The sequence below is a fragment of the Protopterus annectens genome, chromosome 1.part2, assembly GCF_019279795.1.
Source record: "Protopterus annectens isolate FY-2018-M chromosome 1.part2, PAN1.0, whole genome shotgun sequence".
In the NCBI taxonomy this organism is placed as follows: domain Eukaryota; kingdom Metazoa; phylum Chordata; order Ceratodontiformes; family Protopteridae; genus Protopterus; species Protopterus annectens.
In genome coordinates, this window is record NC_056727.1 from 535,628,722 (window position 1) to 535,645,455 (window position 16,734).

Consider the following 16,734-nt stretch of genomic DNA (forward strand, 5'->3'; position numbering starts at 1 on the left):
TTTCCTCATATGCAGTCTTGCATATGGAATTAGTAGAATGCAAGAAGCCATGAACCTAAAGGCCTACTGAACCTGGACGGCTGCACTTGTAAGAAATATTTTACAGTTTGCATTTAGCTTCATCTTCCATCTTTTTCAAAACTTCTTCTGCCTTATTACCAAATGGACTGCCCTGTTGTAAAGGAGCATTCAACAATTCTGCTTTAACATGATCAGGCAGGTTTTGCTCCTTGAGCCAAGCATGCCTTCTTATCACAGATCCAGTTACAGTGGCCCTGCAAGAGGCCTCCAAAGAATCAAAACCACACTGCAAAGTATGCTTTCCAACTTGTTCAGCTGAATGCAATAAATCCTGTAACTCTATTTTCCACACAGTCAGAAATCAACATAATTTTCTGTTTAAGTAAGCCCATGACATGCTGCTGATATTTAAGCATATGAAATTGACAGTTTAAAGCCCTGACTGCCAAAGTTGCAAACGTGTAAACCTTCTTACCCCATCTATCCAGCGCCCTGGAGTCTATCAGAAGGGGTGGGATTTTTAGCAGTAGAAGCCTTAACGCCCTTGGGACCCTGAGAAATGGCTTCAGGATCAGCAGTAGGGTTTTTAAAAAGGTATTTGTGGGAGTCAAGAACCCTGTAATATCTGTCTGGCTTACTAGGAGCTGGAGGCAGGGAATCAGGAGCCATTTCTGAGAAAACATCAACAATGTCTAGCACAGGAGGTATAGCCAAAGGCCTATGCTGAGGAAGGAGGACATCCCTAAGCCTCTTTTTAGATTCTGAGAAATCCTGACACTCCCAGTGAAAGTGTTCCCTTAAGGTATGCAAAGTTTCTCCAAAAGAAAAATCCTCAGGAGGAGAAGCAGAGGGGATGGATTCTTCTGCATCAGAGTCCTCATAAGGTAGAACAGATAATTCCTGATCAGAAGAAATAGAAACCTGATCTGAAGATTCATAGTCAGTGTTTTGCCTAGGCCTCTTAGCAGGAGGGGGATGGGAACCCCTGATCAAGGTAATTAAATCCTCTGCCATTTTGATCATTTGATTTTTAGGCATAGGGGTCTGTGCATGTGGCCCAAGCGTCATTTTTTAGACAGAGAAGTTGATTTTGGCCTAGGTTTTGAAGATGGCGTTGGTTTAATATACAAATCTTTAGGCCTGAAAACACCCTCAGAAGCCGGTGCCTGCTCAGCGGTTCCGGACCCATCTACGGTAGAAACATCCACGGGTTCAATACTTAGTGTCTCGCGGCATACCGAACTCTGAATGGGTCTTGGTAGAGGCCTGTGAATCAAAAGTAGTGGTCATCAGGGGCTGCAAAAGCGTCTCACTGAGTACCAGCGAACCAGCGACTGGCTTAGGAAAAGCTTAGTCTGCTTTGGACCTCGACGGTCTGTCTCTGTCTTTTTCTTTGCGTTTTTTGTGTATTCCGGTAGTCAGATTGCTAACAGACGACATTTCTGGATAGTTAAATCTTGAGCCAAAATATTTAGATGCAAATATATACAGACGCTTAATAGTGTGTTGATTAAATTTAGCACAAAACCGACAGCAAGGCACGTTGTGGTCAGGGCCTAGGCAAGGAATACAGTACAAATGAAATTCCTTATGAGGTATTTGCTTCCCACAAGTAATACAATTAACTTTTACTGACATCGGTAAGGAGCAAGAAAAAGTTTCCCCAATGGGGTACTTGGCTTTAGGTTGAAGACTTCGGTTCTGAAACTCAAAAATGAAAATTTCAGGAGTCGGCCAAACCAGCACTTGCGAACTGCTTTTGCTTCGGGCACCGCGCAGCAAGAAAGACGGATGAAAATGGCGTTGGCTGCAAGTTTTATACCCCTGATGACCTGACGTCATGGAAGAAAGGACAGCAACTGACGCAGGACCCAAGACTGTTATTCAGGCCGACTGAGGGCAACCTGCCAGCAGATTACCCAAATGTAATGACCGCAACAGTGAAACACGAAGAACATCCTCTGGATATGATCTGAAGCACTAACTGTCTGTTGAAACCAACTCGCATGCCATCAGGTGCACCAAAAGGGGACCCCTGACTGCCTCCAGAGCAGAGCAGTAGGGCAACACCACAGGGCTGCTGTGGAGGCCTGTCCAAGAATGGATCTCGAGACCCAAACTTTCTCAGACCCCCCCCCCTCTACCTCTGGGCCAGCGTATATCTGGTCCCCCTCTGCCTCTGGGGGAAGATGAAGTCTGAGTGTCCCAGGAATACTGAGACTTCTGGAACCACATCATCTTTTGCCCCAGTAGATTCCTGGAAAAGAATCTTTTGGGGTTAGAGAAGCAGATCCCAAAAGCAGACAATGTCTTCCCATCGTTTTCACTCTGGACCAACATGTCATGAACAGTCATCCCAAACAAGGAAGAACCATCATAAGGCGGATTTGCGAAAGACGCCTTAAAGGGTTCCATGAACTGACATAGCCAGAGCCAGGCGTGTCGCCTCATGGCAATGCCGGACCCGGCTGCCCTTGCCACTCCTTCAGTGGCATGTGAAAGGAGATGCATGGACATATTAGAAACCGCTTTGAGAATGGCCATTCACACGGAGAACATGTGCTTATCCTCTGGTGACATGGACTCCGGGGGCGACTCAGTTAGCTACTTGACCAGGTCACGCTGCGGTTGTGTGACGTGGGCCAAATAATTCAGCACCCTTACAGAAAAGGTGGCTGAAGCACAAGTCTGCTTTCCCAGAAGATCTAACGTCCTGGATTCAGAAAGTAGAACTTTCCTGGGCTACTTCTTTCTTAGTGGTGGCCGCTACCGCCATGGCATCTACTGGGGACACATTGTTCCAACAAGGTCTGTCTGCAGGAAGACTCAATCTTATTGGGACACTTCGGGATTGGCTCCACAGTTTCTGGTTCCTTCCATGCCCGGGTGGTATTCAGATCCACAAAGGGATCCACGGGGGGGGGGGGGGCACACCCAGGAGGTACACGGGCCCATGCCGAAGGCCTCCAGAAACACAGATCCTTCCATGGAAGGTTTGGGGCTGGACCAATCCCCCTGCCACAGGAGTTCCATGATGTCTCCAAAGGAGACAGTCGGGGGGGGGGTGATCTGGGGGAACCTTCCCCTTCCTCCAAGTCGGTGTCTTCAGTGAAGGACTCTGGGGAGGAGTCCAAGTGCCTCCGTTTGCACATTTGTTTGAGAGGAACCTCTTTGGTGGGGCTCTCCGGAGAGAGCTCGCAAACTACCTGTGGTTCCTCGAGGGGAACAGTCTGGGGCAAATCAAGCACTGGCCGTCACTGCATGGGCAAAATGGCTGAAGATGCACCGAGAGGCGAGGGAGTCGGGGGAGAGTTCGAGGAGATGTTCAGGGTCCTCGATCCGCTGGAGAGAACCCTTTCCACCACGTCGAAGGCAGAGTGAGAGTAAGCCTCCTGGGAAACTAAGACAGCTGCTCTCCCTGAATCCGATAGGGGGATCGGAGCAGAGCCGAAATACTGAGGCGAAGGCCCTGACCCGACAAAGTCGGCACCAAAGGAAAAAACCCACCCCCTCTGATACAATGCCTAGGCTTCAGCTCAGAGCGCCGCTCGGGTCCGAACTAGTCAGGTCTGACGGGTTCAAGTTAACGGCTGGCGTCGAGGTATGTGGTACTTTCGGCACAGACCCCCCCGACTCCAGGACCTCTTGGATCCATAAACTCCGATACCAGGGGTTGGACTGCAGAAGGAGATATAGAAGTAAAAAAAGGTAAGCAAGCTCCCTCCTCCAAAGGGAGAAGGGGCTGGCAAGACCCCATCTGAATCGGGGTGTGTATACACCTTCTCATCAGTTTGTCCATGTCTGCCTCACTCAAAGTTCTGGTGGAACACGACAAGGCCGCAGATGCCAAGCGGGAGGGTCGATGTGCAGAGGCCCTGGAAGAAGGTCCAGGCTCCTTTGGCTCCTGCGAGAAACTGGGTGAGCAGTGGATTATCTGGTCTTGTAACTGTTGCTTCACAGGATCACTGGGGATCCGACCGGTCTGGGGAATCTTTTCCTCCCTTTGTCTCTCGCTTTCTCTATCTTTTCCCTTCTCTCTCCTATGCTCCCTATCCGCAGACCTATGAACAGGAGATTCGAGTCCCAGCCTGGGAGGGAGAGGAAGTGATTGTGGCTGAGGAAGCAGCAGTCACAGCTGTGACCATAAGTGAAGCGGAGGCAACTGCCTCTGTAGAAGGCAGTCCCTTGAGGATTAGATTAGCCCAGTGATCCTTCAGGGCCCTGGGGTTAAACCCCGCACAAATAGAGCAGTCTGTTGAAAGATGGGAGGCCCCCCCCCCCACACACACACACACACACACACACACACACACACACACACACACACACAGTGTGGCCATCAGCCAGAGACAACTTATGGCCATACACTGTGCATTTACTGAAAATCAGCTTTGATTGCTGATCTGCCATTTTTAACAAAGTTAAAGGCAAAAGGCACAATGCCCTAACCTACGCAATCACACACATACGTCCAGCTGACTAGCAAAGAGGGGGACGGGCAAGAAGGCCTACTCTAACTACACTGAACTTTATGACACAAAACGAAAGAGGAGGTTAAACAAGGGAAAGGGAACCTACCCATCACTACCAGCAAACACCCAAATCTATCTGAAATAACACTTCTGAGAACATGCTACTTGGCAAAGCCGCGGCAAATGAGATCTGAGGGAAGGAAGGAGACGGAAAGGTATTATAGGTAAGGGAAGGAGCTTGGAGCTCAGATCAGATGCCGGTGAAGCTGTCGTCTTGGATCTGATCCGGATCCAATTCCCACAGGTTGATGATCAAATGAAGTCAACTACTTCAGATCTGCACATTCCAAATCACTCCAAGAGAGCCTTCCTTGTCAAGGTGTTGACTCACTTTTCTGAAGGCTCCTTTTTAAAGGCAATAGCCACTACAACAGAGTTGGTTACAGGAGCTTTAAACACTCATGGTCTTCTTGAGGTTGCAGAATCTTAGTTTAGTTTCCTAGGCATAACTGTTACCAAGTCAAGTTCTTGCCAAGCTCACTGAATAAAGAGAACGAGACCATCTGTTCAGAGGGGCCACCCAAGAGGTAAGCAGAGTAAAATGTTATTTGGGACTGATTTTCCATGCTGGGTGTAGCAGTACCGAATACAGTGTCCTATCCATTTGGATATAGTCTGCTTTGAGATAGCCTTGCCCTGTGATCCTGCAGCATATGCTACAAACAGTTGCTTAGTTTTCCTGAAAGCCTTTGTTTTGTCCAAGTAGAAGCGTAGCTGCCTGGGCATGTCCAAAGAATGCAGAAGTTTCTCCCCTTTATTCTGGGGGTTTGGATAAAAAGTTGGCAAATGGATGGTTTAGTTAAGTGTCACACTAGATACCACCTCTGGCATAAAGGTAGGGTTTGTTCTTAAAGATACCCTGTCCTGATGAAAAATTATAAAAGGTTCCACTGCCATTAATGCCTGTAGCTCTGAGACTCTTCATGCTTAAGTTACTGCCAAGAGCAGAGCTCTTGGTGCTGGTGCTCTCCGGGGCGGTCTTATGTTTTTCGCCCCTCTGAGGTACTGCTTTAGCAAGGGATGAGAGAATAAAGGAGGATCCGTGTTGTAATGTGCTGAAATGGCAGAGGCGTGGATCTTAATTGATGAGAAGGATAGGCCTCTGCCCAGCATCTCAGTTAAGTATTGTAAAATCTGAGGAATATTTGGAACAAGAGGGTCAAGGCTTTGAGTCTGGTTCCACGCACAGAATCTCTTCCATTTTTGTGAGTAAGCTTTCCTGGTGCTAGGCCTCCAGAATGACACCCATAACAGCTTTATAGAGAGGTGTTGTCTGTTTGACTAATGTACCTGCCATGCAGCCAGGTTTAGGGTTTTGAGCTGACCGTGCAGGATCTGATTGTTTTGTTGAGTCAGAAGGTGTGGAATTTGAGGAAAAATCCATGGCGGGCCTTGAGCCAAGTTCCTTAAGATAGGGTATCAATGCTGGCATGGCCAATCTGGAGCTATCAGGATCATCTGTGGTTTTTCTTGTCTGGCTTTTAGGAGTACCTTTGAAATGAGAGGCAGTGGCGGGGAAGGCATAAACTTGTACGTTTTTCCAGCTGAACAGAACATCCACTTTCTATACTTGTTTGTGATAAGTCCTTGTGCAGAAATTTTGTAGTTAGCAATTCAGTGGGGATGCAAAAAGATCTATGTCTGGGCTTCCCCACATTTGCGTTACCATGCTGATTTGTGGATTCGATTTCCACTCGTGAGGGTCCATGATATTTATGCTTAGATAGTCTGCCAGAGTATTTTTCTTTCCTGGCAGGAATTGTGCTTGTAGGTGAACTTGATACGTTAGAGCTGTGTTCCACAAGGTCATGGCTTGCCTGCATAGGGGATAAGAATGCGTGCCCCCTTGCTTATGTACCACATTACTGTGGTGTTGTCCATCTTTAGTAGTACAGGCAACCCTCTCCTCCTCCCAACAAATTCCAACACATGCGAGAGATGCAACCATATAGCCAAACTGGAGGCTAAGCTCTCTCAACTCAGTACTGGCATAACCAGTCAGGAGGAGAAGGAAACCACACTCACTACAATTCCAGTCTCACATAGACCTACCACGACATCAAACCAAACACATAATCACACAAAAACATACTCGGAGGCTCTAAATAAAGATCTGCCTAAGCAGCAGAGACCTCCAAAGCAGACACCCAAGCAACCGCTACCCCAAAACAAAACACGTGCAACATATATCTCACAAAGCCAGTGTGCCGAACAGTCACAGCCCTTAAGACTAAACACACCTGATACACTTGTAATAGGTGACTCTATCGTCAGGCACACTGACGTCCCGCTCACCAGGCTGAACAAGGAGAGGGTCACGGTGAGCAGCTTGTCGGGCGCTAGGATCCGCCACATAACACAAGCACTCGGGTCACTCCAAGGCAAGTACAAATATGACTCAGTCATTGTCCATGCTGGTGTGAATGACCTGAGACGTACCTCACTGGACTACATGAAGAGAGACATAAAGGAGCTCTCTGAGCATGTAGCCCAGGCCGGTATGACCCTGACCTTGAGTAGCATCTTACCCTCACCAAGAATGATGCCACAATATGAAGACAAGATGATCAATTTCAACAATTGGCTTAAGTACTGGTGTCATTAAAAGGGGATCCAATGCCTGACAGCTTGAGATGATATGCTCAACAAGCCACAATGCTTCGCTAGGGACGGCTTACACCTGTCACCCCTGGGCTTTCAGATATTGGCAAAGGCTCTTGCTACCCCTATAGTGCCTTTTTTAGGCAAGGCTCAAAAGACAAACCCACCTCCATAGGTATCACAAGGGATAAGAAACTAAGAGTAATGCTACTCAACGCCAGAAGTCTAAACCTCAAGATGCACGCACTCGAAACTCTCCTTAGCATGGAGAACATCGATATCTGTGCAGTAACAGAAACCTGGTTCAGGGCTCCCGAGAGCACCCCAGCACTACCAGATTATACCTCATACCATGCTTTTCGGCCCCAAAACTTGGACAGAACCACAAAAGGAGGGGGAGTATCGATATTCATCAGATACCCACACCTCCAGGTTGGTGGCAAAGTACGAAGCATCAGAGATTATCCATATGCAACTAACAGTGGGTAAAACTGCCTTCCAGTTTATAGCCTGCTACAGACCACCCTCCCAAACCCAGGAACCCCACTCGGCCTTCCTGAGAACACTGGAAAATATGAAGGTCTCTCCAAACACCATTATATTAGGCGACTTCAACTACCCAAACATAGACTGGGAGCATTACTCTAGCTCCAACACCCTAGCCCAAAGGTTCCTAGAATTTATAAACTCAAATGCTATGGAACAACTGGTTACCACTCCCACAAAAGGGGAAAACATACTGGACCTGATCATCACCAACATGGGGACTCTATGCTCCAGACCAGAAGTGTATCCCTCACTGGTAAGATCAGACCACAAACTAATCTCACTGGATATTCACATCCCGACCCCACCCCCCGCCCAGAAAACCACAGTGAAAAACTTCTCTAAAGCAAATTTCACACTCCTCAAAACAGAGGTGAAATCCTTCAAAGCCCCCGGGCCTGTGGAAAATACGGCCCAGACCGCAGAATCCTTTATAAACGCATTCTATGAACACCTTCAGGAATGCATGGATCATGCGATCCCGAATAAAACCAAGACCCAATCCTCCAAAGGCAGACGTCCTGTCTGGTGAACCCCAGCCATAAACAAAGGAGGAAGCTACTAAATATGATAGAGCAAAATCCCAAAAAGGGAAGGCATCACTGATCAGTATTAGGAAAAAACTACGGTCACTCCAAAAATTGTCTAAGGCCAGCTTTGAGAGAAAAATTGCAAAGGACACTAAGGATAATCACAAGGCTTTCTTTAGTTATGTTAGGAACCTGGGTGGTAATTCCCAGATATGCTCAGAATTAGTCCAAAATGACAAAAAATACACTGAACCCACAGACATTGTCAACATCCTAGCTGACAGGCTCAGCGCAAACTCCCCCCCCCCCCCCACCAAAAGGGCAAATATCTATCCCAGCAGAGTGCTGCCCCCCTGACATCTCAGATGCTCAGGTAAGAGCCGCCTCTCCAAAGCAAAAACACAGCATCATTGGGACCAGGCGGTGTCCCGGGCTGCCTTCTACATGAACTCCAAGAAGAGCTAAACCCAAACATAAAACTACTGTTCAATCTCAGCCTTACTACAGGATATGTGCCCAAAGAGTGGCGTACAGCAACAGTGGTCCCTCTCCATAAAGGTGGTGCCTCAACGGATCCTGGAAACTATCGCCCCATAAGCCTGACTAGCTTAGTCTGCAAAGCTATGGAAAGGATCATCATGGACCTCATAAATAAAGATATTGGGGACCTACAGACACTGGATCCTACCCAGTTCGGCTTTGTTAAGGGCAGATCCTGCCTTTTAAACCTGGTTGATTTCTTTGAAACAGTCACCAAGGTGATTGATGAGGGGAAGGTGGTCCACACAGCCTACCTGGACCTCGCTAAAGCCTTCAATACAATACCCCACTCGGGCATTATAGATAAGCTCACCAGCTTAAATATAAACCCCTATGTCACTAGATGGATTGCAAACTGGCTCAAGGACAGAACCCACATGGTTAGAATTGCTGGAGCCATGTCAGACTCCAAACTAGTTACAAGTGGTGTCCCACAAGGCTCAGTCCTGGGACCTCTCTTGTACGGTATATATTTCTCGGAGGTACAGGCCAACACGGAAGGACTGTGGCTGACCAAGTTTGCAGATGACTGCAAACTGGGTGCCATAATCGACTCTCCAGCCAACACAAGCATCCTCCAAAAGGGCCTCATAGAAACAGACAACTGGTGCCAGAGCCATGGCCTCAAGCTAAATGCCAAAAAGTGTATAGTCATCCCCTTTGGCAAAACAAAGTGCCACAAATTACCACATAGGTGGTAATCCATTAAGTACAGAAGAAGTAATTAGGGACCTGGGGACCCAAGTTGATAGCAATCTCTCATTTGACAACCACGTGGCCAAAGTGGTTAGAAAAACATTTTATATAGCCCACCTAATCATGAAGGGATTCACATCTAGATCAGGGAGGTCATCGTGCCTCTTTACTCATCCCTCATCAGGCCCATAATTGAGTACAATGCCCCTTTGGGATGTACCTTACCAGACACCTGCAGCAACTGGAAAGACCCCAAAAGTACCTCACCAAGAGGATCAAAGGGCTCAAACAGATGCCATATGCTGCCGGTTAAAGAAACTCCAGCTCTACTCAATGGCATACCGCCTGTTCAGAGGCGATCTGTGCCTGGCGTATAAAGCCATGTCCAACCCGAATTAATGGACATGCTGCACCTCAGAAAATCCAAATCCCATCGAGCTACGCTCGAGAGACTTGAACCTCAGCACTGAAATAAATAGGACATGCTGGAGAGACAGATTCATAACCCAGAGGCTCCCTTCACTCTGGAATAAAATCCCAGTCCAGGTTAGGCAGAGTCCCTCATTGACTCTCTTCAAGAGGAATCTTGATGAGTGGATGGGAGATCGTAGGTTTACCCTGGGTATCACTTCTGTGTCACTGTTAGACAGAGGCACAGTATACTAACCTCGAAAAAGGGCATAGCAAAATAAATTTAAAATGGGTGGCGAAAACCAAACACATTCTGGCTAGGCTTATAAATGCCCTAGGGCAGATAGCCTAGTATGAACCTATGAACCTATATTCCTGGATGTAGAAGGTCCTTGAAGGCTGTTAAGGCATTTTGAACAGCCAACATCTCTTTTTGATTGATGTGAAGATGCATATGGTCTGTGGTCCACTTGCCCTGAATGCATTTTCCTGCCATGTATGCTCCCCAGGTGTAATCCGAAGCATCTGTTAGAGTTTGCCTGGCTGTGGGTTGGGTGAAAGGTTGACCCTCGTTTAGGTGACATGCCTGTGCCCATCGAAAAGTACAGTTTTGTACCTACCATAAATGTAGATGTCCGATAGATATGCAACTGCAGTCATAACATATGGGTTGTCCTGCCTCAGGCAGCCCTCGGTCGGCCGGATTCCAAAGTCTGGGTCCGACGTCAGCTGATGTTGCATTTCTCTCCGACGTCAGAGCGGCTGGAGTACATAAGCATTAGCCGACGCCATTTTCTTCAGTGTTTCTTGCCCCAGATGCCAGGTGCCCTCCAAGGAAGGCTGTAATCAAATTGGAAGACAAAAACAGGATTCCAGACAAATAATTGAGCAATAAACAGATACACCATAACAGATATCCCCAGCTAAGAGAAACAGGGATAGGAGTGGACCCTAGGCATAGAGGGGTATGGAGGGAGGGAAAATCCGACTGCAGTTGCATATCTATCAAACATCTACATTTATGGTAGGTACAAAACTGTACTATGTCCTTCAAGAATGCAACTGCAGTCATAACATATGGGTAGAATACCAAAGCTTAGCTGGGGGAGGAGGAATGTTCTAGGAAAAAGATGGTGAGGCAATCAAACCCTGCAGGACTGCCGAAGCAAAGCCTGCTCTGGATCTGGAGTATAGAGGGAGATTGTAGTGTTTGGAGAATGTATGCATGGAGCTCCATGTAGCAGCTTCTAGAATGTCTTTAGTAGGCACCCCTCTTAAGAATGCTGTAGAGGTGGCTGTAGCTCTGGTGGAATGTGGTCTGACATTGGCTGGAACAGTCTTTCCATGAAAGGAATAACAGAATCTGATGCAATGTCCAATCCATTTTGAAATAGTCTGTTTTGAAATTGCTTTTCCTTGGACTGCAGGGGCGTAAGATACAAAAAGTTGTTCAGACTTCCTACTGGTCTTGGTTCTGTCCAGGTAGTATCAAAGTTGTCTATGAATGTCCAAGGTATGTAACAGTCTTTCCCCCTTATTCTCAGGATTGGGGAAGAAAGCAGGCAGATGAATAGCTTGATTTAAAGAAACCCTAGATACCACCTTTGGCATAAAAGTAGGGTTGGTCCTTAATGAAACCCTGTCTCTGTGTAAGATTATGAACGGTGGTATTGCCATTAGGGCCTGTAGTTCCGAAACCTTTCTTGCTGAGGTAATTGCCAACAGGAAAGCTGTCTTCCATGAGAGAAATTGCAAGTCAACTGAAGCTGCTGGCTCAAATGGAGGTAGAGTCAGTTTTTCTAGGAAAAAATTGAGGTCCCAGGCTGGCACTGGAGCCTTTCTTGGTGGCTTAATGTTCTTGATTCCCCTGAGGAATTGCCTTAGCAAAGGATGTGAAAAGACAGGCGGATCAGTGTTATATCTAGCTGAAATAGCTGATGCATGTATCTTTATGGAAGAATATGAGAGTCCATCCTTTAGCATATCTGCCAAATATTCCAGGATGAGTGGGATGTTCAATAATGATGCATCATGTCCCTTGATGGTATTCCAAATGCTGAATCGCTTCCATTTTGCTAAGTAAACCTTTCTGGTGGATGGTCTTTGAGCCTCTGTTAGTATCCGCTGAACTTCCTTGGAGAGAGATAGGTTGAGGTTATTCATGGGATCCCCCAGGCTGTTAGCTGCAGTGTCTGAAGGTTTGGATGCACTGTTTTGAAGTTGTGTTGAGTCAAAAGTAGAGGCCATTGGGGAAGGGCCCACTTCTTGGTGTGACATATGCTCCGTAGTAGTGGATACCAGTGTTGTCTTGGCCAGTCCGGAGCTATTAGGATTCCCTTGGGTCTCTCTGCTTTGATCTTTAGTAATACTGAGGTCATCAGTGGCAGAGGTGGGAATGCATAGATTTTGAGGAAGTTCCAGTTGAATGAGAGAGCATCTATTTTCCAAGCTTGTGGATGGTATGTCCTTGAGCAGAATTTTTGTAGATGATGGTTGAGGTGAGAGGCAAATAGGTCTACTTCTGGCCTGCCCCATGTCGAAGTGAGCTGTGTGAAGATCTTCGGATGTAACCTCCACTCGTGTGGATCTGTGAAATTCCTGCTTAGGCTGTCCGCCAGCACATTGTCTTTGCATGGAACAAACTGGGATTGTAACTGAATGTTTAGGCTCAGTGATTTTTCCCAAAGATGCATTGTCAGTCTGCAAAGGGGGTAAGAATGGGTGCCCCCTTGCTTGTTTATATACCACATCACAGTGGTGTTGTCTGTCTGTATCAGTAAATGGCCTTGCTGAAGTTGGTGTTGAAAGGCCTCGATGGCATGCATTACTGCCAGCATTTCCTTTTGGTTTATATGCAGATGTGTTTCCTTTGGAGACCATTGTCCTTGTATACACCTGCCTTCCATGTGCGCCCCCCATCCAAGGTCAGAGGCGTCTGTGGTCATGGTCTGTGTTATCTGTGGTTTTTTGAATGACATACCTGTGTTTGCCTGGCTTACCGAGGCCCACCATAGGAATTCCTTTTGTAGGCATGGAATGAGCGGTATGGTGGTCTCTAAGTTGTTGCTGTGCTGAGACCATAGGCTTTTTAGGTACCATTGAAGCTTTCTCATGTGTAGTCTTGCTAATGGAACCAGGAGAATGCAGGATGCCATGTAACCCAGGGCCTGTAGGAATCTCCTTGCAGTCATCTGGGTAAGTTTTGCCAAACCTTTGAAATAATGAGTTAACTTCTCTTGCCTGTCTTCTGTTAGGTAAGCCATTTGAGAGGCTGTGTCTAATTTGGCTCCTAAGAAGATTATTTGCTGGGATGGCTGAAGTCTTGACTTTTGGAAGTTGACTGTGTATCCCAGAGCTTGAAGTAATCGTATGACATAGTTAGTTTTTTGTCAACATCAACTTGTCGTCCGCTTGTATGAGGCAGTCGTCCAGGTACGGGTAAATTTGGATCCCCTGGAGCCTACAATGAGCAATTACTGAAGCCAGGCATTTTGTGAATACTGTGGGCGCAGTAGATAAGCCAAATGGCAATTCTGAGAATTGATAATGCTCTGGCCCTGCAAGAAATCTGAGGTATCTTCTGCAGCTGTGTCTGATAGGGACATGCAGGTATGCCTCCTTGAGGTCCAGAGTAATCAGCCAAGACCCTTTGCCCAGCATGGGAAGGAGTTGCTGTAGAGTCAGCATTTTGAACTTTGGTACTATGAGAAAGATGTTTAATGCGGACAAATCCAGTATTGGTCTCCATTGAGATTCTCTTCTTGGAACAAGGAACAGTCTTGAGTAAAACCCCTGGCCTTGTTCTTGTTGTGGAACTCTTTCTATTGCTTTCATCCGAGTCAGCAGAGATTTGCTTGATAGCCTCTGCCCTCTGGTTTTGTGGTAGGTTTGGCATGCCTTGTTTTCTTGGTAAGGTATGAAAATGGAACCTGTAACCTCGGTCTATAATGTCCAAAATCCATTTGTCCTTTGTCAATCTGTGCCAATTGTTTGCAAACAGAGATAATTTCCCGCCCAAGGGAGCTTCTATTTGTTCCCTGGTAGGTGGAAGTAGAGGAAAGTCATTGAGATTGTGGCTGTGGGGCAGGTGAAACCCCTGTGTCACTTCTTTGGTTTGCTGGCTGCCATTGTCGTCCCCTGTAAGGACCTCTGTATTGTCCTCTTCCTCGGCCACGTCTGTTTTTACCCCTTTGAAATTTTTCAGGATTAGGAAAGGACCAGTTTTTTGAAGGCCAAAGTTTTTTGAAGGCCAATTCCTACTGAATCTGGGGGGTTGAACCTGGAGGAAATCTTTCACCATCTGAACTGATTTTGCTTTTTCCTCGATGGACTTTAACACATCCTTAGCATTAGCACCAAAAAGCTTGTTCTTTTCCAAAGGTGCATCCAGAAGTTTTGCCTTTACATGATCTGGTAGAGGTTGATCTTTTAACCATGCATGTCTACGAATGACTGCCCCTGTCATAGCTGCTCTACATGAAGCTTCCAGTGCATCATATCCGCACTGCAGGAAGTGATTGCTTACTTGCTGAGAGTTATGTACAGCTTCCTGCAAAGACTTCCTGTCTAAAGGATCAGGAGAGGCCAATGTTTTCTGTAAATCTTCTAACAGGAAATCCTGATATTGTAACATATGAAAAAGGCAATTCAAAGCTCTCATAGATAAAGTAGTGGAGGTGTAAACCTTTTTACCCCATCTCTAATGACCTAGCTTCCCTGTTGGAGGGCAAAGGATTTTTAGAGGTGGAAGCTGAAACACCTTTAGGTCCCTGAGAAATAGTTTCCAAATCAGCAGTATGGGCCCTGAATAAATGGGAATGTGTTTCTGGGACCCTGTAATACCAGTCTGGCTTGGATGGAGCAGGAGGAAGAGAATCAGGGGTAACACTAGAGTCGGAATATAAATCATCCAAAACATCAAGCACAGGAGGAATAGCTAAGGGCCTGTGCTGGGGCTTGTTCGAAGGCGTTTTCTGGAATCAGAATATTCCTGGCCTTGCCACTTGAAAGGTTCCCTCATGGTATGCAGAACTTCCCCAAAAGAAATATCCTCAGGAGGGGAGGCCGAGGGGATGGAATCCTCTGCATCAGAGTCCTCATAGGTCTGGAAGAGCTCTTCCTGGCCATCAGAGTGGACAGAGTCCTCAGAATCTTCATCTGAAGGAATAGGGTCAGAGGGTTCAACCCGGGGCCTTTTATCAGAAGGAGGCTGGGATCCTCTCAGGATGGGCCTGTGAACCTCTAATCATAGAAATTAAGTCAGCAGCCATAGTCATAATTTGTGTCTCTGGAGTAGGCTGAGGTGAGGCTTTAGCAGTAAGATGCTTGGTCTTGCTGGCTGCTTTAGCCTTAGTGTAGGCCTTAATAGACATGGCCATAGGAGGCCTGGCAGCTCCACGTGCAGGAGTGACCTTATCTACAGCAATGGTCTCGGGCATTTCCTCGGTTTCGGTATCCGGAGGAAAATCAATAACTGGCGCCGGAGTGCTATCCGGAATCGGAGTCGTCTGTAATGCGGTGTCTTCGGTTCGGAGCGGTGGAAAAACCGTCTCAGGGGGAACCGGAGAACTCGCGGTAGGTTTTGGCATGGAGTCTGTGGTAGACGCGGGCCGAGGATGTCGGTCCCGGTCTTTTTGTTTTCTGGGAGTTTGCGATGTCGGAAGTTCCGACGGCATTGTATAAGCAAATTTTTCGCCGAAAAAATCTTCAGCGAACTCCGCCCGGCGCCTGAGAGTGCGCTTGTTGAAGCGAGCACAGGCTACACAGGCCGAGACGTCGTGGTCTGGGCCAAGGCAAGGAAGACAGTAAGAGTGGAAATCCTTATGAGGTATTTGTTTACCACAAGAAAGACAATTGTTAACTTTTTCAGTAATTTCTGACAACGGCTGAGGCAAGAAAAGGTCCCCAACGGGGTACTTAGCTTTTTTGATGACTTCGGAATCGAAGAATACAGATGCTGACCGACCGGCACTTGCGAACTGCTTCTGCTTCGGGCACCGTGCGGCAAGAAAGACTGAAGAAAATGGCGTCGGCTGATGCTTATGTACTCCAGCCGCTCTGACGTCGGAGAGAAATGCGACATCAGCCGACATCGGACCCAGACTTTGGAATCTGGCCGACCGAGGGCTGCCTGAGGCAGGACAACCCTTATGTTATGACTGCAGTTGCATTCTTGAAGGACATCTCATGTTGTAGGCAGGGAATCATTGGTATTACTGCTTCTAAACTGAGTGTGTTGAGTCCAAACACTTTTCAGGTACCATTGTAATTTCCTCATATGCAGTCTGGCATATGGTAGCAGTATGAAGAATGCCATGAATCCCAGGGCCTGCAGAATATTTCTTGCAAGGAGATAAGACTTTCTTGCCAGCAATTGAAAATATTGAGTTAGTTGAACTTGTCTGGCGTGAGGTAAGCCATCTGGGCCGTTGTTGTTAAGCTGGCACCCAGGAATATAATCTGTTGCGAGGGCACTAGTTTTGACTTCTTTTCATTTACTGTGTACCCTAGAGAAATTAGCAACCTTTTTACAAACGCCAGATGCTGTAGAAGAATGTCCTTTGTCTCTGCTTGAATGAGGCAGTCGTCCAGATATGGATATTCCTGAATTCCTTTTTGTCTGCAAAATGCAATTACTAGTGCCAGGCACTCTGTGAAGACCCTGGGTGCAGTAGATAAGCCAAAGGGCAGTGCAGAGAATTGGTAGTGCATTGCATCAGCTTTGAATCTGAGGTAGCTTCTGCAATTTTGTCTGATAGGGACATGCAGGTATGCCTCAGAGGTCCACAGTAACAAGCCAAGCCTTCATGCCCAGCATGGGAAGAAGCTGCTGTAATATCAACATTTTGAATTTCGGA

The 16,734-nt window shown here is 47.0% G+C and overlaps 1 protein-coding gene across 1 annotated transcript in view; it reads right to left on the reverse strand.

The window, feature by feature from the left end:
* Positions 1 to 16,734, reverse strand: part of HNRNPLL (heterogeneous nuclear ribonucleoprotein L like) — a 1,042,368-nt gene that overhangs the window by 503,460 nt on the left and 522,174 nt on the right. The gene's annotated exons all lie outside the window — the stretch shown is intronic.